General features: G+C 45.0%; 1 protein-coding gene across 2 annotated transcripts in view; it reads left to right on the plus strand.

Moving 5' to 3' along the window:
• The window catches only part of FGF12 (fibroblast growth factor 12), a 103,182-nt gene that overhangs the window by 31,398 nt on the left and 50,616 nt on the right, over positions 1–21,168 (plus strand). The window lies entirely within an intron of this gene.

Genomic DNA, 21,168 nt, shown 5'->3' on the forward strand with positions numbered 1-21,168 from the left:
CCATGGACAGGGACACCTTCCACTAGACCAGGTTGCTCAAAGCCTCATCCAACCTGGCCTTGAACACTTCCAGGGATGGGGCATCCACAACTTCTCTGGGCAACCTGTTCCAGTGATTCACCACTCTCAGAGCAAACAATTTCTTCCTTAGATCTAATCAAAATCTACCCTCTTTCAGTTTAAAGCCATTGCCCCTTGACCTATCACTACATGCCCTTATAAAAAGTCCCACTCCAGCTTTCTTGTAGGCCTCCTTTAGGTACTAGAAGGTCTTGCTGGAGCCTTCTCTTCTCCAGGCTGAACAACCCCAACTTTCAGCTTGTCTTCACAGGAGAGGTGCTCCAGCCTTCTGACCATCTTCGTGGTCCTCCTCTGTACCCAATCCAACAGGTCTGTGTCCTTCTTATGTTGGAGGCCCCAGAGCTCAATGCATTACTGCAGGTGGGGTCTCACGAGAGCAGAGTAGACAGGGAGAATCACCTCCCTTGACCTGCTGGGTCACAGTTTTTTTAATGCAGGCCAGGATATGGTTGCCTTAACATGATATTTGGCAGCTGAGAGACTAGAGACGATGCAGAGGAAAAGGATCTCTTGGTAGCAGTAGTGGGATGATGCAAAGGGTAAAGGGTGGAAGAAACATACCAAGAGATGGTTGGCAGCAGGAGGATCACGTGTCCAGGAAATACATCTGCTAGTCCTATGAAGTGTCTTAAAAGGCACCAGATTGTACATATATTCAAATGAGGGTTTAATGGGGCCTGCTTATTCCCAGCGAGTGTGCCTGTCTTAAATAGGAAGGTTAATCAGGAAAAGCTAAAGATGCTCCATGATGGCCAGTGGTTAATGAAGTGGACTTCATTACATGTCATGGCTTAATGGCATTCAGCTCTGTCTGGACTAGTAAGAGTTAAACTCATTTCATCACCATGATCAAAGATTTCTGCTTGTGGTAAATAAATGCTTCTGGCCAAGCTCTACTCCAGGGAGATGAAACTTGCTGGGCCCTACTTTCTTTCTGTATTGACTTGTGGCTCTGTCTCACAGCTCTAAATCAACAAATTCACTGTGGTTTGGGGCAGACCCCAAGGCAAGAAAAAAGAAAAATTGTGGACAAAGCCTGTGAAGAGCAGGGAGTGTGGGTCAAGCCACTCATAGCATTAAAGACAAGGGATGAGACCAGGGTCCTGTAAGAGAACTAGATATGACTGAGAAGTGCTCAGTCTGTTCAAGCAGTCTCTTTTGGATGCTACAGCTTTCCTTGTGGAGCCAGGATCCCACTCCAAGCCAACATTTGGCATGGCTGTGTCAGTCTCAAAGACAGTGATGGGGAATTGTTTTGGCAGGACTTGACAATCTGTTCCTCTCCGGGGCGAGCAGGGCCTCAGGCTGTGCCACCTGAACCTGATGGCTGCCCACACCAAAGAACGTGTCGTCCCTGTTCCTTTGCTTAGCAGACCCTAAACTACAGCTTTGCTCTGTCTCAGGCTGGTTTCCTTTGGTGTTGTGCATGTACCTATTTTTTTTCACTAGCCTTTTCTGAGGGATTTCTGAAAAATGGGTCAATATTCCCCATAGATGCTGTTCACTCATGCAGATCCATTGATAAATGAACTTTTTCTGCTGCTTGGCTGCCTCCCCTGCTGTCTGTCGCAGGCCTAGCCTTACTAGGACTGCTTATAACATCCTCGATCCCATGACTGCTTTCAGATAAAATGCAACTGCCCAGGGAAACATGGGGGTTTTGTGTGTTTTACTCCTCTTGAGACCAGATTGTGGCTGTAACTGAACACATCACTGTGGGTTTGTTTTGTTTTTGTTTGGTGGTTGTTTTTTTCGGTGATATTTAATCTGTGTGCGTCAGCTGAGACCTTGGCTGACATCCTCTGCCCTGGATAAAAGCAGAGGCTATTATCAGCCTGGTCTTAGAGATGGTTTGTGCCAGCTCCTTCCGAGTTTGGGCCAATGGGCTCTTGAATGAATGGATTTAGAATATCAAGCCCTTGGAAAGAGTCTTCCTAGTGCCAATCGGCACAAAAGTAGGACTGAGTGGAGTCCTCTAAAGCCAAAACTTGGTGAGAAGGCTCTTTGGCGAAACATGCAAGACCTGTCTGTGTGCTCAGCCACATTGATAATTTTAGCAATTAGTTTCCTCATCTCTTCTGTTCAGTTAGAGATGGGTAGGGACAGTGTGGGGTTGGGTTGCTGGGTTGACGCCAGCCTTGGATCCCTAGCCAGCTTCAGAGGCCTAAATTCATTAGGGAAGCAGCTGCTTATGGCTTTTGTGCATTGTTTACTTACACTGAATACCTGATTTTTTTTTTTTTTCCCAGACTAGCTTATTGCTACCTCTGAGGTCTGCTGGGGAATTAGGTTCTTAGTAGGCAAGAAAATCAGGTCTTAGTCTGAGGCACCAGGTTTTGCAGACAGTAGGATGCAAAACTGTCTTCACAGCAAACTTGCAGAGTCATTGGTGTGCTCCCATTTGGGATTTCTTGTAATGCAGAGCAGTTGTAAATTCCCTGATGATGCATGAATTTTTTTATCAGCACCTGTTCTGGGGAGTGACATGACTCTCCTGAGGATCCACTGTTAGCATTTTATGCCAAAGTAGAAACATACAGAATGAATGAAGGGCAATGGGTATTCCTTGTACTGTCTTAGCACTTGGAAAGCTGGGACCAAAGGCTGGTTGTTGCAGAGGAGAAGGAAACACAGAATAAAGAGGTACGTCCTGCTTCAGTGAGTTTACAGCCTAATCGTAACGGGAGAAGACACAGAACATGCTCTCCTGTCTCTGTCTGGAGTTAATAGTTCCACCACAAAATTAATTCCTACTTCTGTATAACCTTTCTCGGTGAAGTTTCTCTCCTCGGTGCCCAGCCTTCTCTTCGTTACCCCTGCTGCAACTCACAGGAGTGTGGGGAAGGGAGCACCTGCGAAGTGTTTTGCCTGAGAGGCAAACCTGATTCTGCTGGAGCAGATGCTCATCATGAGGCTGTTAAGCCTTCACAGGCCCACCCAGTCACTCCAAGTACGCTGGAATTGTAGCTCTCCATGTGATATGTATAATTCAGTGGCATTACAGCTGGGATTGGTTTTGCCCCAAGTGCATAACACTTCTCCTCTAAAATGTACTGCTCTCAGATATTCCTTATTGTTTAACGCAGAGTTCTAATTATTTTTGAAATGGCAAATGTGGTACATAATTTATTGGAAAGACTGAGAAAACCCTAGCAGAGATACAGAATACAGAGGGAAAAAAAATGGGTCGCTTACGAGAGCTCAGTATGATTTTACAGTATAAACCTGTGAGTTTGAAATGCTGAAATTAGAGCTTGAATCACTTCAAAGATTCCTGCTAATAAGGGAATGATTATGCATAATAAAAAAAATACTAAACAACATTGAAAAAAAACAAGTCACGTTAAGAGCTCAGTGTGTCTTTGCATTTTCTTTTTCTCTGCCTTTTTTTTCTGCTTAATCATTTTGCATAATAAACATGTCTTGCATGATAACAAACAAGCATCTGTGAAGCATGTATATTAACTATTTTTTTTTTAATCTGCTTCGAATGCTATAACTATTTTGCTACAGCTCCTGTAGGGTTGCTGCACTCTTATTTACATCATTTCAAGGTCAGGGGCTGGAATCAGTAATGCTGCATTCTGTCCTGTAATAGGCTTGGGGTGTTAAACCTGCTCCTGCCAATGCCATATCTTTAATTCCTATGTGACCTCCCGTGCTGCTACTTGGTTCGGTCAGAAGTACAGGTGGGTCAGACAGGTACCCTGCACATCTCCCTTTTGCAAACTCTTCAGGCAAGCAGCCTTGCTGGGGGGATTCCCTGGTTTACATGCCTCATTAGGGAGCCAGGTCAGTGGAGAGAGAAAAGTCTCCAAAGGCAAAGCACAGCAGGAGCCCAATGGAAAGTGCTTTTAATTTCCCTCCAGAGTACCTGCTCTTCTTCCCTGGCTGTTTAAAGGGCCTTGCTGAATGAAGGTGTTAACTGGGAGATGAAAACTCCTCCTGTCCCCTGGCTTAATTATATATACGGAGGGAACAAAATGGATGCTCGGGAAGCAGCTGTGCTGAGGAGAGCCATCCCCTGGGAGCAGATTCCTGCCTTTCATCGAATGTTCCTAAAATACAGCTCATGGCGGGCACCCTGCCATGCCACCCTTGTAGCATGGAGACTTGTACACATGGCTGTCAACAGCAAAGTGATGCCTTTTCCCTCGGTGAGGTGCTGCCACCTGCGTTGCCCTACTTGTCTCTCAGGAGCTCTTCAAGAGCGCAGCTTTCCTTTCACCCCAGAAAAGTAAGCTTCCCCATCCCGTGTGTGACTGGTGCAAGTCAAGCAGGACCAGTGCTGGCCCACACTGGCTCAGTGGTTCTTCAAGCTTTTGTAAGAGGTAGAAATGGGTATGGCCTCACTTGGCAGGACCGTCTGGACAGTGCAATAGTGTGACACTTTTGGAGCAGGTTTCCTATTTGGCATTGTGTTGAGGGACCTGTATTCCCTGGTATTTCCTAGCACAGCACCGCAGCAGGGCTCATACGAGGAGGGTGCTGCTCTGCACCTTTGTATCGACATCTGGAACGAGTTAGGTCAGATGTAGCTTTCGCTTATTCAAGCAAGAGACATTTGAGGACAAAATCAGTAACAGCAGGACCTAATCCTGTTTTCCTAGCTGGCTGTTCCTTGTCTTATATGATAGTGCAGATTATAAAGAGTAAGTGTGCTTCAATAAGAAGTGCCTTCTCTTAACCTTGGTTGCGCAGGGTATTTAGGAGTGTGCTGTGTTCCCTGGAGGAGCAGGGATGGGACGTTTGCCTTTGAGCAGTGGTCTGTCAGTGTTGGGATGCATTATGATCTTTTGCTGAAATTTCATTTTGTAAGAAAATCAGGGAAGAATGCTACAGTGGTGCTGACTCATATCATTTTGACACTTGCCCAAAGAAGCGTTATAGATTCCCATTTTGAAAGAACTTTGGAGTGTTTTATATTGCTTTACCATTTCTAATAAAATAGAACAAAATGTTTAGATTTTGGTTGAGCGTTTTGATCCCACATGATTTCCTTGAAGTGTGGAAGGGAGAGGAGGGTAAAACACCGGTGGGGAGGAGTTGTGTTAAATCGTAAGGAAGGCAGGAGTAGAAATCACAGAGATGAATCCGTTGTAGTTGCTGTCTTCCACTCAGCATTCCTTCTGCTGGTTTCCTCGAGGCCAGCCTCTGATAAGCAGATAGTCAAAGTCTTTGGAGCAGGTACTAAGCAGCAGTAGCATTGCATAGAGCTTGCCCATTTCTCTCCTGTGCACTGCCCGTGATCAAGTAACCACTGTAGGGAAAACGATGAGGTTGAAGCAGAACAGTCGATGGCAATACAATGTTTGAGATGGATTTTGGAAGGACACTCTAGGAAATGTCTAGATATGAGGATGGGACAGTGTGCAGGAAAGGCCCTAGTTAGCAGAAATGACGTGCAAGTGGAGCACTTGTCCCAGCAGACAAGAACCAAAAGCTGACTGTCACAATGCTGCTCTGGAGTGGCAGTCACAGACCAGGTCCCTTTCATGCCTTCCCTTTGCATCCTGGTGGCCGGAGGATGCCCGAGTGGCCAGTAACTGAGCTCCTCTCTCCTCACCCTGGGCTAATATTGTGCTTTTCCTCAAACTCTCCAGCCTACTTTGTTTTTAATGCAATTTATCCAGTGTCTGTTTTGTGCATAAATAGTGCTATTATCTGTTTTCCACAAGTGAAACCTAGACAAAGCTCCAGGATATCAAAGGGACAGTGGGACTATTATTAACATTTTATTCTGTAGTGGAGGGAGGACAAATATTGTCCTTCCTGGGTCCAGGACTCTGTTTGATAGGAAAAGAAACGAGGAAGGTTTTGGGTGAGGACATGTTTGGCTGAGGTCAGGTGCGTGTTAATGAAGTGATTCAGATTGCCTTTCTGATAGCACCAAACTCAAATATAGAACGGATAAAACCAGTGAATGGTGTGCCGTTGCCAAACAGTGACTAATGGCTCTGGAGACGAAAGCGGGAGATACAACAGTCATAGGCTAAGATACCCAAAAAAAAGCCTTACTGGCTGTGTGCATATAATTATAACTGGGAGCCAAATGATAGAAAACTTAAAACGGGGAACATTGTTGGACTGTAATGCTGTTTCCCAGGGGAAAGGGAGAGATGTTCAAAATACCTGGGCTATTTTAAGCCAGAGTGGCTGAATCAGTGGGGTATGTAGTGTGCTGTAGTGAAGAGGCCTGGATGGGAGCCTGGACCATCCCTGCTTTGCTGTGAAAGGATACTGTCCTGACTAAGCACTTGGAAAGCAAAAATAATCTTCTTGAAGCCTCTGAATCATGGGAGCTGGGTTCAGATCCCTTAGTTATTGGTTCCCATGAGTCCCAAGATGCAGGGCTGGCTTCTGGCACCTGCAGTTACGTGGCATGATGTCTCATAGGAGCCTCCTGGAATTGGTAGAGTAAATGTGCTTGGCAGGAGTTACGAACTTGGCTGTGGGGCTGAAATGTGCGTGTACAAACTCTTGTTCAGCAAAGTGCTGAAATCGCACCTTGGCGCTTTGCTGAATTCGTGCTCCCTGGTCTCCCCCTCGCAGGGACACGGGTGCTGGGGATTACCAGCCACACTCAGTTGCCTCTTCTGGCATCTTTTCTGGAAGAGCTGCTCCTTACTGCAAGGAAAGCTCTAAGTCTACCCAACTTCTCTCGCCATAAATTCATTTGCGAAGCCGCGAGCAGGGTGGAAGCGATCTGTTCGTGCTCCTGGCAGCTGGTCGCTGCTGCGATGTGTTGCATGCCGACAGTGCGCTCGGCTCCGCGGAGCGCGTGGGATGGCCGGTGGGCTTCTGCCAAGGAGCCTGCGATCTGTGCGTGAGCAGGCAGCGCAGAGGGGCACCTTGCCAGCAGCACTGCTCGAAGGCGTCCCGGCAGCGGCTCCAGACCCTTGCCAGGTCCTCCTGAACCATGCCTGGTCTTCTGTAGGTGCTGGCTGAGGCTGAGCCCAGTCCTGGCCCCGTGGCAGTGGGCTGGAGGGCAGCCGAAGAGCAGTGTGCATCGGAGGCAGAGCCCGTCCTTCCCCACCCACTGCGTCCGCTGACACAGGGACTGACTTTGTTTTAAAAATATACCTGGCCCTCATGGAAGGCTGAAAATGTCAGCCCTGAGGGGGAAGGGCTAAGTTTTTTTATATCTGCTGGTTGGTTATTACTGAGGTATTTAATTATATTATCCAACTTGTAAATTTTGAGTGAAGGAACTGGGTAGAATCTGGACTTAAAATAGCTCTTGAAAAATATTCAACTTTAAGACCTTTCTTTTTTTAACTTGTTAATTTCTTCTCTGGAATGGTACAGGAGGCTCTAGGATGGGGCCTATGCAGTTTTGAGATGCTACCACCCAATGCCATGGGGACAGGCAGGTTCTTCAGGGATCCTCAGCAGAATGAGGACCCGATGGTGTTGTCAGTATGATCAAAACTTTGTTTTAACCCAGACTTTCTGCAGAGCAGGTCGGCTTAATGAACATTCAAAACCCTCTGCAGAGCAGGTCAGTTCAACCAAGGGCTTAGACCCCCAGCAGATTTAGGCCTGTGGTCTCCTCTACAGCTTTTGCTTGATTAAAAAGATTTTGAAAATAATGGTAGTAAAGTCATAGCCTCTTCTGTGTTGTGAAGAGGAGGAGGAAGTCCTCACTTCGCTGGAGGCTGAGCCCAGATGAGGTTATTCAGAGCAGAGTTTGGACTTGTGGGCTGACCCTTAATTTCTAAGCTGAAATGAAAGTTCCTCTGCTGCACTAGCAGTCGTATGTAAACTTGTCATAGGACTAGAAACCCAAGTAGTCGAGGTTGGAGTGGTACCCATTAGTCCCTTTATGGTGTATCATCCACCTTTCTGCCTGTTACTAGGTTACACGCTTGATCTTTTGTGGCCGATTTCAGTTGTTTACCATTTTACTGTTCTTCCATTACACTTTCCAATGGTTTCTACTGCTTGCCTTGTTGCTGCCTTCCTTTTTCCTTTTCCTTTACCACTTTTCATTAATATTAATATCAGTGGGTTTCAGACAACATGCCCAAACCAAACAATTGATCTCGGTGGGTGGACGCTATGTAGATTTATGCCTGTGGTCTCCCCTACAGCTTCTGCTTGATTAAAAAGGGGACCTTCGTCCCTGCTGATGTGCTACAGATAGCGTTGTTTGTTGTGTGGAGGTGGCTACTCTTCTGTGGAAAAGCCTGACAAGCCCTGAAACTTTTAAATGAAGTTAATTTTCCCTCTCTGAAATTGATAAATCCCTTGCAGGCACACACGAGTCACAGGTTAATTTGGTGGCTTGACATCTCAGCCATCAAGAAGGCAGTAAAGACTATGAGGGTGTCCTCCCACTTCTGCCATATCAATGACATGCAAGGTGCAGAGGAGCTGTGCTTGGGGAGCAATGATAGGCTTTCATGCAGCTCTTTTTTTATAAGCTGAATCCCAGAAAGTTGAAAGTATTTTAATATTTATAACATGCTCTCTAATTCCCCAAATACACACCTATACACGAGCCCCATGCTAAAAGCTTTCTGAAATGTGAACACCCTCTTGATGTAAATAAGACATGGCATGGAGATGGTAAGTCTTCCTATCTCCTCACCACTTTCCTCCTGAGAAGACCAAAGGATTGACTTCTCTTTATAAGAAGCTTCCTTGGTCAGCTCCTCTGAAGGCTGCACATCAAATGCATTATTGATAACAGCACTTGGGAGTTACATGCACACATGCACATGTTACAGACTCACAGATGCTGTCTGGAGCACTGCAAAGGAATTACTGCAGCTGAACAAAGATTGACTGCTTCTCTCTAAAACCTCTGAGATAGAAATCTGCATGAATCTCCTGCATAGCCTTTTCCCTTCCACCACTAAATCATCGTGAGCATGAAATGGAAGAGAGGAAAATAGAACCTCAGGGATTTTGAACAAGGCTGTTCGGTGAGGAGGCACTGAGAAAGATAACATCCAACTTTATAGGCACGTGCAAAGTGAGATGAGGAGCAAGATTCTGACATTCCCACAAGCACAGTGGCTGAGCTGGGCTATTGCTTCTCCCAGCAGGAAGCTCTCCAAAGCAAGCAGAGGTCAAGAAGGGCAGTTCTTGGTATCCCTGCTGCAGGATTCAAAGCCCGTGCACTCGTGCCAGACATTGTGTGCGCTTTAAAGTGACTGTTTCCTGCTTGTGGTGGGTTGAGGAGTCAGCATGTTGTCCCATATTGCTCACAGTTGGTTCATGCGCACTGGAAGGAGGTTGCCCCATTCCTTCTGACACTTGATAACTACTGTTGGTGGAGCGGAGGCAGCTAATAGGTTTTGAGTTTTGGACTGTACTCAGTGCCAATGAGAACCACCACCATCTGCAATTGGGAGATACTGTTTCCTGCAGCCCTCTCTCTTCTGTACTGCGCCTGTTCCCATGCCAGGTAGATGGCTGCAGAGAGGCCCTTGCTTTCCAGTAGGGCAGAGCAGACTGGTTGGAGGAAGGACCTTTGTGAGGGACCCAGCCAGATCAGAAGGGTGCTGTGCAGGTATACAATCAGCCCAGTCCAGCTGGGATCCGTAACAATGGGTTTTGCATTCCTAGTTCTTAGAAGAAAAGAGCTCACAGCTGTTCTACTGTGATAGATAGATAGTTGTCCAAAGCAAATTCCACCTTCTTGCACCTCTTACTGCTGCTGTGGGCATTTTGGCTGGCCAAAACCCTTCCTTTTCTTCCCTGCCTCTCCGGGCATGCTCTAGGAGTGGTAGCTGACCAGCACTGGCTGTGGTGACTTGAGTGATGCTCTTTGTCTTAGCTGTTGCCTGCCAATCTGCACAGAGGCTTAGCAGGATCTTATCTATAGGGGATGTCTATGGATGCCCTGCAGATACCTGGTTTGATAGGAAGGCATCTAAAATGCCACTGCTGTCCAGTATTTCTCGTCTTGTCCGGGAACTGATATGCCCTTTTTCTGGCTTAGCGTGGAAAAAACTTGGAGACCTTGTGTAGAGACTTCCCTTCCTCCTCCTTTTCCCAGTCCTGGAGCACAATTCAGTGCTCTGCTTTAGCAAGCACTCTGGAGGCCTTGAAGGCAAAGGCAGACATGGTGCCTCTAGCTGAAGAAAGTGGAGGATCACTGCAGGAGTCACATATATGAGCTTTTTTTTTAGGGGGAGAAAAATATAAAGCACCTCTAAGAGCAGATCGCAACTTGACCAACCTTGTCATGATGCTCATGGTCCTGAGCACTTGAGATTGTTTCTAGTTTAAATCCCGTCACTTGGTTTATGATTTACATTTACTGCCTGCAGCAGAATTTCCCCTTGGATACCAAGGAATCCCACCGTACATTGTGGTGAGCAGAAGAGGAATGGAGCAAAGGGAAGAACTCTAGAAGTACTTGAGGGTGAAATCGGAAGCAGGGTAGTCTGGTGGTAGTCTGCCAGTATTGGCAGGGAGGAGTGAGAGCTCGTGCTGAACACCAACTCGCAATGGGAGTCCAGGTTAGAGAGGTGCTGTGCCATTTCAGTCTCTGATGGGAGTGCCACACAAATGCTGTCAGTACAATGCAGCCTGTAGCTCTCACATCTCTAGTAGATATAGACCTGTTAAAACATATTTTTTTTTGCCTAAAGCTGCATCCCACAATTGGTCTTCAGGGACGTGCTGGTCTGAGGGCGTCTGGGTCATCTGGATCATTGGCAGTGGGAGGAATTAACTTGGCTGGGCTGCAGAAGCCAGTGGTGCGAGCCCCAAAGAGAATGTTGTCACTCACCTGTGAGGTGCTCCTGGGCTCTCCTGTGCTTTCAGATAATTTTCCACTTATGCTGGGAAGCTTCATCACACAGTTAAGGAAACTGAGCATAGAGGAGGGATGCGACATGCCCAAAGTCATGTGTGAAGACTGGATTAGGCCTTGTGTTCTTCCTGATCTTAATTCTTTGCCTTAATCACAAGCATTCTTTTGTATCACTGTGATTATTCGGGGAACTAGTGCATCATCAGCAGCACAACATGTTTGTGTACTATCTTGTGTCTGAGCAAATCAGTTTGCTTTGAAAGCTGCGTACTGTGTAGGTGGGGTTTGCTTCTCCCTCTCTGTTTTCCCGTTTCACTTATTTTCTGACTCCTCAGCATTTATGTCCCTAGCAATCTTCTTTGAGGATAATGGGAGCAGGCAAAAGAACCACAGGAGAGTCGTACTCTGCCAGCCATCTTCCCTTGCACATCTTAATACCATATGTCAAGTGCAGTTGCTCAGCGCTCCACAGATATCTCTTTTTCAGCCGTCCAAGGAGCTGGGGCTGTTTATGGTGTTGGCTTCACAAGATGGCAGGTAGAGAATTGGAAACAGCTCCTGAGAAGCTCAGGATTGCAGCAGTGCTCTGGAAAGAAGCCCTTGTAATGTGCTGATGTCCCCAGGAGCTGAACAGCCAAGGTCTTGCAAGAAAACCATTTGCAGTAACAAAATCAGGCATGGATTTCCGGACAATTTAAAGCCATGCTTTCAGAGGTGTTGGGCACCCAGTATGTCCTCTTCCTCTCGCTGAGATGAATGTAAGGGTGGCCCCTGTGGGTCCGTTTAACTCAATATCCAGCTCCAGTAGGTGCCACTCTCAGTGACAGATAGGAAAAACCAGTAACAGAGATGGTAGCTTAGCGAGCTATGTGACCACTGAGAAAACATCTCCTTAGGCTGTGCAGAAATACCTGTTTTTTCAGAGCTGTGTTGGGTGCCAGAAACCACTCGGGTGGATTGCTGGGCAGCCTGTCCAGCATTGACCGTGCTTCAGCAGTGCTTTCTAGCCCTGGTATGATGCTATGCACTGTGTCTTCCACTTTCCAGGGCATCTTGTGCTATCCAGGCATGGCCGAGGACTTAATGAGAGCTGTGGGCCAAACTCTATGCTGGTGGTTTTGCGTGGAGGTGGACTGAGTGTGATTCAACAGAAAATGTTGTTCCATAGGTTTTTTTCTTAGTGGTGGAAGCATGGCTGTAAAGTATCACTTAGCAAGGCAACAGTGGAAGGAACAGTAAAATTTCTGTCATATTGAGGAATATTTCAGTTTCTTATGTCTCTGGCACTGGGTTATATCTAGAGTAAACCAGTTGATGGTCATGTAATGAGAAAACTGAGATGAGTGTATTTCCCACAGCATATCAGAGACTGTGATCTGCTTGGTCATTTGGGCAAAGTCCAGTGAATGTGTGCATGCTCATACTACTACTCATAGGAAACCAGTTCCTTCCTGAGGCATAAGAATATGAATTTTCAATGAATTTTCTTTGTTAATAGTGTTTTAGGATTTTAGTGAATAAACAGTAATCTCTTAGAAATAGTGCCTGTTTTGGGAATTGGAAATCATAATGTCTTTCTGTGAAGTCATAGCAAGACCTGCTTTTCTATCAGAAAGCTCAAAAGGTGGTTTCCAGAAAAGGGAGAGAATTATCCACTTTGTTACACAAGAAAACAGAGGTGTAGAAAAGGGAAAGGTTCCTCTTGGTCACACTTCTCTGGTTTGTAACTCCTCAGCTGCAAAAGCAGGGAAAGCTCCCAGATTCCTGTAGCCTCAGGTTCTTACATGACATTGGCTAATTTTAAGTTGTTTTTCGAATTTTTCTGCACACCTATGAAAATATTGGCCGCTGGATTCCACGTGTGAATGTCTTAAACTTTTTACTTTGCAACCACCTCTATTTTTGTAAGGAGCTCTGAGAGATGATTTATTAAAATATTTTAATTACAGTTTCTTACATCTCCAGGAGTTTCTTGCAAAGAAGTTCCTTGTGAAAGTTTATTATTCAAATTTGGAAGAATGGCATGAAATCAATTTCCTCCTTCAAAACTACCTTTTTTCACCTACTCTATTTGCTTATCGCTCTCTGCCTTGCTAGGATTATTCTAATCAGATTTCACATATAGAAAAATAATAACATAAAAATAATTCTCCTCTTTCAAGTATTTGGGAGGCTTAAGTAAATTAAGACATTGATCAGATTCTGCTCACTGTTGCAACTGTGAATACAATGGAGGGTACCTGGTGTGGCTGGGGAAAGAATTGTGCCTGCTGTGTGTCTTTTATCTTCGGAGAGAGGACAGAAGGGAGAGTTGAAACCAGCCTCGTCCCTGGGGTTGTTTGGAAACCTGTGCTTCTGGGTAGCAGCTGGCATGTAGACCTGCAAGGCGTGTGGACACAGCCCAAACCAACGGGGGCAAACGGCAGAGAAGAGATGCTCGCGTGGCTGCGGGTTGCGCTGCGGGAAGCTGCTCTAGTGACCAGGCCTGCCAGGCTGGTGCTTCGCCACCACCTCTTTCACTGAGCTGTTTCAAAGGGGAACCAAATGTCCGAATTGCTCGAGTGGTTTTGCAAATCTGTCCTCAGCCTAATGCACCAAAGTAACAGCCTGCAGCAAGGCCAGCACAGCTCCTCTGCATACAGCTTATTTCTGATTTGGCAGCTGTTTGAGAACCTTATTTGCTGCATGTCAAGACTGATAGCGCTCCTATGGGGGCTCTGACCTTGACCATCCTTTCATTCTTCCTCAGTAAGCTTGTTACAAGCTCCTAAATCATCATCAGGGTTTTGCCATGAACTGAAATGAAAGTGTCTTTCTGTAAATACTGCCCCAAGGAGGTAAATTCACCTTTCAGTATGAGGTCTAGACTTGTGGACATGGGTGGAGGAAGGCCACTCTGATACTGATTCTGGCTCCTTGTGTTACGATCTTTGTATGTATTACAAAGTGTTTCTACTGAGTTTGACAGAATAATATACCTGTATTCTATAGGTGAGATCTTCTTGATAGTGGCTGAAAGATGAATGTGGATTTGTGTTTATACTCAGCCAGGAAAAAGACAGGCTCCTGACAGCAGTAGTTATTTTGGATGTCCCAGGCACATGAAAGTTTGCTTTAGTAATAACACAGGCCTACAGTGAAAATGTGTGTGAGGGGGGAAAGGTTAAGTGTCCCTCTTTGCAAACAGAAGGCAATTCTTATATTTAGGGTGCTAGTAGAGCAGTTTGTAGGGTTCAGCTCCCTGCTCTGCCACAAATCCCTTGCCTTGACTGCAGGATTCAATTCATTTGCCTAAACCTAGATGTTCATCTCCCTCTGCAATGTGCCAGCATGCCCTGCCTGGCTATCAGAAGACCATGGATCTCCCTTAGGTCCTGTATCCCCCCGCCAGCCTTGTGCATGTCTTGCGTGCCCCAGGACATCTTAGATGGCACTAGAAACTTATGTTTAGGTAACTAGATCAAGCCCTTAATTTTCTCTGCCTCAGCTGCTCATCTATATGGTGGAGATAAGATTTCTTTCCTATTCCCACAGAGACAGTGTGGAGATAAGTGTGTTGGTGATTGACATGCACTCGGATGCTGTGTTGAGGGCACTGTGTAAGAACTTGAACAGATAAGAGAGTGACTACATGACAGCATGAGGTTTTTTTGCTTTGTTTTTTACCTCAAAAGATTTTCTCCTTCACGTGTCCTTTTCCTATCAGGATGTTAGTGCTGTGCAGGAGAGATGAGCTCACATGAGCCTTTCACACCTGAAGCCTTCCCGGGTTGACATTGCTCCAGATCTAGCTGCGTTTCTTTCTGTGTCCAGCCATCCTGGCCCTGTTTGACCTAGTTGTCCCATGTTACTCAACCAATGAAGTGTGCATATGCCTCGGCAGCATTTGGAGGCAGCTTCCGTTTGGGATATCTTTATTACTCGTTTAAAAAAAAAGAAAAGGCAAAAGGAGGCTCTTGGTTTTCAAGTCTGCCAAGATGGAATGGTGCAGGGAAGTAGGGAAATCACTGTTGACTTCAAAATGGAATAAATTGACCTGGCACCACCTGAGAGAATAAACCCAGAACCTAGCTATCTTATTTTTCAGCTAAATCACTGTTCTGGCACCTAGTTACTTCATTGCCAGTGGTGCTGTAAATACTTGGAGCTCCCTGTGGTTTCAGCAGGATTTCAAAGTAATCACCATCCCTGCAGTTCTTTCCCCTTTTATTTACAGACTTCAAAAGCTCAGATTTATGCTCATCATTTAGGATTCTGTTTCCTGACATCCATTTGGAGACTGTCCGAAAGAAATTTTCTATAGGCAAGAGATCTTTTCAAAGTTTCCTCTAAGGGAACTGAATACTGGAAGTCTCTGGGACATGAGAGATCAAACTAGCATAGGCACTTTAGATAGTCACAGCTATAGACCCCACTGAAATCTAGGGCAGGCTATTTAGGTCATCTCCTTCCTCAGGTCTCCTCTGAAAAAATCAAACCATTGTTCTCTGCAGCAGAGGACTCCCATACGCAGCGGGACAGGTGGGTGCACTGGGGTCAGCAAGAGGAAGCTGTGAAGACCTCTGTGCTCTGGAGCACAAGCTTTAGCCACACAACTCTCAGATGAAACTGAGTGACTATGTACACTTTTCCAAAGACCCTGTGAGAGAGTCTGCAGCATGCACTTTTTAGGTTATTACGTCCTTTTGTTTATCTTCACTTTCACAGTGTCCCCTTTCTCTGTGCCTGCAGTCATCAATCATATGTTCAAATACTTTGATATAATCTCCTCCCAGTAGGGTCGCTTCAAATTGTGAAATTCTTTGTGATTAACAGTTTCTCAGTTTCTGTGAAGAATGCATTGATGTAATTATCAACAATGTATTTCACCTCCTGCAGCTCCTGAACATCAAGTCATTGAAATATCCAGAGAGTGAACAAAGGCCGCCTGAGTATATTTGTAAGTCACTGGTGTTCCATGGTTTCTCCATTCACTTTTATCCTTTGGGTTTTTACTGAAAATGCTCATTAAGAGAAGGGCATGGTGGCCATTGATGCAGTTCCTCCCATACATTGCTAGCAGTTGGAGTCAGGAGCCCTTCGTATCCACCTGATTTTTGCTGGATGTTTTTCTGGCCAGTTCAGTGGCCTTATACGGTAACTAAATCATCAAGGACAAGAGCACATCCTTAATTCAACAGGAAAACTCTTGTGTTTCCAGTTACTCCTCTTCTCAAGTACTTGGCTGAACTGAGAAACTGTTTTCCCCCAGAAGATCCTGGGGGACTAGTTTTTGTTTTAGGCTTCAGGGCACCTCTCGTACCCTGCAAAACTTGGCAGCATCCATCTGGTGAAAATATCCCTCCCTGCATCTTTCTAACTCATCTATCTGTAGGAGCCATCTGTCTGTCTAATCTTCCCAAACCCTAACGGATGGCTGTGCTTAAGGGTTTGACCATCCAAATAGACTCCTTTAATGATGAAACCAACGATGCAATGATTGCTAGTGCATGGTGAGCACTGTCCAGGCTTCCTACAGCTGCTTGCTTACTTTCACCACCCAAATCTGCAGTGTAATTTTTAAAATTAACGTCCCAATTGCCCGTAATCTCGTGATTATAATGCAAATATTGACCACTTTTTCTTTGAAAATTTGTGGAGGAAGGAAGGAGGAATGCCTCAGCAGAACTACCTTGTCAGCTATACGAAGCTAAATCCACATTCACGAGGACAAAGATGAATTTACGTACTTAGAATGGGTAATTACATACCAACAAACACAGTGTGCATGCTAGGTAGATAAATTATAATACTCTGAGGCTGTTGTGATGATAATGTTGAGGGGACAAACCAGATTTACATATTTGAAAAAGTGAGCTTACATACGCTTCTTGTTAATTTAGATAAATCAGCTCATGTATTAGCCTAATACATGGTGGAAACAATAGTCTGACTCCTCAAATATATATATATTCAGAGAAAAATATTTAGAAACAATTCTTTCAGTAAATAGGGGGATTATCCACAAATCCAATAAAAATCTGCCGTTTTTATTTCCCCTGTTACAGTATTTTCTGTCTTGAAAGCATTTGAAATGATGCTATTCCCTGATTAGATACTTTTTTAGAATTCGCTATCAGCCATTTTCCTATTATTTTTTTTTAGCCTTTTCTCGCTTCTAGGTAATAAAAGCCATTGAATAGTTCTTTTGTGTGTGATTGTGGAGTCAGCAGAAAATAACTGTCCGGACTGCAAAGGAGAACTTATTTAACCTGGTCTTTAGATTACAGTGAGTAAATGAGAAGGAGAAATGTGTTCCTGGATGTTTTCAGCCTTCAACAATTCAATAACTGTGCCCTTTTCAGCCTCAACTGACTGAAATATACACTCCTCTGAAAGTTCTGCCATTAAATTATTTTCATGTTTGGGTTTTTTTTTTAAAAGATCTTTGTTGCCCAGAACAAGGGCATCTCAGTAACTTTGTCAGTCTGTCCCTTTTCTGCTTAGGACGCATCCCATCACCTTTGGTGTTGGAATACCTGCAGATTTCTTTGAGAACGTAGTTGCAAGACAGAAAGTGTGATTGCTTGCTGGGGAAAGCGAGCTGTGAGACCTCCGTCAAACTTGGTTGAATCACTTTTACCTGGAGCGATATTTTAATGAAGTAACTGGGACGGGACCGGAGGGTTTTCGTCTGTCTTTTAAGGAGGATGGTGTATGCTGAGTGACTGCTTGTACCCTCACAGCACTTTGAAAGGTGCCTGGGAAGTTTCATGTGATGTGACAGAGCGGAGTAAATAAGAGACTAGATGTAGGCACACAGTTAGGCAAAGCAGGTCCTAGAGTCAGTGAAAGTGTCATATATGTTTGTGTGCAGGAAGGAGAAAGAGAAGGAGAAAGGTTCAAGCTGAGAGGTGAGACAGGAAACACAGCTGCACTGAGAGTTTCAGAGGAGAGTGAGCCTCATTCCCTGAGTATCCCTGCCAACGTTTTCCAGGAGAATGTTAGCAAGTTTAAAACAGAGAAAGAGAATATTCTTCACATGGTAAGTGATGGCTGTTAAGGATACGACAGATTGCTGGAGATTCAGGGCTGGAGGCCGTATTCCTGCACTCTTCACTAGTACATCCAGTACCTGTCCCTGCCAGCAGCAAAGTGCTGATCTAGATGGGCTTCAGTAGAAGGGAACCTGTGTTCAAGAGGGTCTAGGAGCAAAGGGATGGAAAAGGATGCCCTGAATGAACTTTTACCTTTCTATCCCTTCCAAGTACCCCTCAAAACCAGTGATGGGGTATCAGCCAAGCTGTCTGTGACAAGAGGGCTCGTGGCTGGACCCCTTTGGAAGCAGGACAGCAGAGTTAGAGGTAGTTTGTGCAAGTTCCCCAGCGACATGGGGGATGTTTGTGGAAGACCTGAGCATTTACTTAGAATCATCATGAAAATTCATCTGTCTCCTGCCTTAACTATTGGACTCTTCTTCCTCTCTAGCTCATCATATTTCATACAGCCTTTTCTCTCAGCTTCAGGTACACTGAAGACATTAGCCCGCAGCCCTGGGAAACAATAGGGTAAACTTTTTTGGCAGACATGGATTTTTCAGCTGGCTCCAAGGCTGGAGGCAGTGGGCACAAACCAAAACCAAAACGTGGGATGTTCTGTCTGAACATCAGGAAACGCTTTTTTACTGTGAGGGTGACTGAGCACAGGAACATGTTGCCCAGGGAGGTTGTGGAGTTTCCCTCCTTGGAGAGATTACCTCCAGCTTTGATTTCTGGCTTCCCCAGTAAGCTTTAGTTGTCTTTGCAGAGTATTCTGGAGATGTTTCATAAGATTCAGCTGAAGTGGCTTTTTGGCTATGGAGGCTAACCAAGGCCTACAGAATAGAATAAAGCTATGGAATGTCTTTAGATGGCTTTAAAGTGCAAATGCAAATGTGTTGCCAAGATTAGACCCAGTGAAACAAATGCAGCAGCAGAGCAACCTGCTGCAATAAGCTAATGCATAAATATCCTATCAGAAAGGTTCAGAGCCATCTGCAAACACCACTAAAACTTACCGGGGAAGCCAGAAATCAAAAAGAGAGGTAATAATCAGTCTTCAATGTCTCAGAAGTACACAGGCCTCTTTCCACATTATGCTACATGAATGTCTTTTGTATTGCAGTATCAGCCTTTAGGTGATAAAAAAAGAGGGAGGCACAGCAGTTTTAATAGGGAGCTCAGATACATACTGGAGCTATTAACTTGCTGAAAGTCCTGGTTGTTTTGGAGGAGCAATCTGGTTACCATTAAAAAACAACAATTAAAAAAAACTCCCTCCTCAAAAAATTTTGCATGTTTGCATTTGTGCTAATAGTTTCCTTTTTCTGCTCCATAACAAGCCTTTTTTCCAAGTGGTGAGAAAAAAGTGACAGGAAGGACACTTTGACAGGGAACGGTAGAGAAGACTTGGGTGGGAGAAAGTGGATGGTGGAAGAGATTTGTTATGTGATGCAAACCCTATCACCTTCCTCTCTGTCCAACTCAATACCACCCTAATAAATCTCCACCTCTTGTCTAGTGTCCACATCCAGGCCGTATCATTAGTTCTTGGTGACAATTGCTATTAGTCATTATTGCCAGTATTAAAATTCAGTCTAAACAGACTGGCTGGGGTGGGAGAGACCAGTCTCGCTGTCTGTGTAAGAAATGTTTGCTGACAGCGATGCGTGGTCTAGGAATTGGTACAGTTGACTGTTGCCTGATGCTATCCACGCTGCATTTGCATGTCTTGGACAGTACTTGCTGTTCTTGTATTACCAAGTTTTAATGAATAGCATGTTGGTACGTGTGTCACGTCCCTTAGTGTGCACCAGCCCTCCTCGCGGACACTCCAGAAGCTCTGAGATGATCCTGCAATCGTAGGCAATAAAAATGTTGCCGCTTAATTTGCACTTTCATTTCAGAATGAGAAGATAACGTTCCCAATGATCTGCCTTTAAAGGGAGCTCATTTGTTGCTATTACTCAGCGAAAATCCAGGGAGATTATCTTGTGCAGTTTGGAAACTGCAGTGTCAATTAAAAGGTCTCCAGAAACCATCTGTGAGTTTTTATTACAATTTGAGATTTGTTCCCACTGATTCCTGTAGTAGGGAGAGAGCAGGGGTTACACGCTGATGCCTGGTAATTGCTTCTGCATTTGTGTATCGATCACTGTGGGCACATTCACAGCAGAAGTTATTAAGGTCAGTAGTGCTGTCTTTCTATTTTCCCTCTACGGCGTTTTCGCCCAGTCACCCAAGTTCTCCCAGTAAAGATGTTTCCTGCCATTACGTTTCTGACATTTCTGCGACTGTGAGTTTATTCAGCAAAATTCCTCCAGACGTGCTGTCGTGGATTGTTCCCAAGCCACAATCCGACAGGACAGAAGGTGCCTGAGTTAACTTCAGCAGTAAAATTATACAACAGAAGGCGTTATTACAAGTGGATCTTTAATCCAAAAATCCTCCTTTATGAGTCAGAGATTGGAAGGAATTCAGAGAAGGGCAACAGAAACAGTTACGGGGCTGAGGGTTGGGTTAGAGGGGGTGTGTTAAGAGAGAGAAAGGTATCAGCATTTGATAAGGGAGAAAATTGAGCGTGTAATGTGCTGTACTGACTAAGAATGGGGATATTTTCAGGAAACCAGCAATGAACAAAAACCATCGAAAGACTTGCATAGGAAGTTCCAACCTAGTGATGGAAGTGCACCAGTTTGTGATTTTTAGCTCTGCAAAATGGAGGCTTCCAAGTGTGTAGTGAATATAGATACAGGTATATGATTTAAATCACTGTCTTTGCGCTGCCAGGGATGTGCTCTTTGACTTGGCCCATAACGAAGGGTCGGAAGGACAGGGATTACTAGTACCTCACTTTTGATACCTGTGTGCAAGGAGCATTTTTGTTCCAAGGGAAGAAAAATCCCTCTCATTTGCAAAGGATAACAAGTAATTTGGGAACTGAAGAAAGCTTTTCTTTTCCAATGAGTGTGTGTTAATTAACTGTCTGTCTCACAAATGAACTATTAGTAGGTGCTTAAGTAAAATGCCCTGAAGCTGCCACTTTGCTTCTTAAACCATCTTCTCTGGAAGAAGATGTTGGGATCTGCTGTGAAGCCCAGTCACAGAACTGAGGAGAGACTGCAGCAATCCTCCTGCAAGAAGGATGCTGGCAGCGTTTCCGTCCTAGCTCTGTTAGATCTCTTGGCAGCTTTTCATTTTAGTGATGACAGCATTCTCTTTAACCCACCTTTTATACCTGTTGGGTTTTCCTGGAAGCACTTTCTCTGGTTTGCATTGCATATATTCTAGGCTGCTAGA

This window comes from Tauraco erythrolophus, chromosome 11, assembly GCF_009769465.1.
Source record: "Tauraco erythrolophus isolate bTauEry1 chromosome 11, bTauEry1.pri, whole genome shotgun sequence".
NCBI classification, from domain to species: domain Eukaryota; kingdom Metazoa; phylum Chordata; class Aves; order Musophagiformes; family Musophagidae; genus Tauraco; species Tauraco erythrolophus.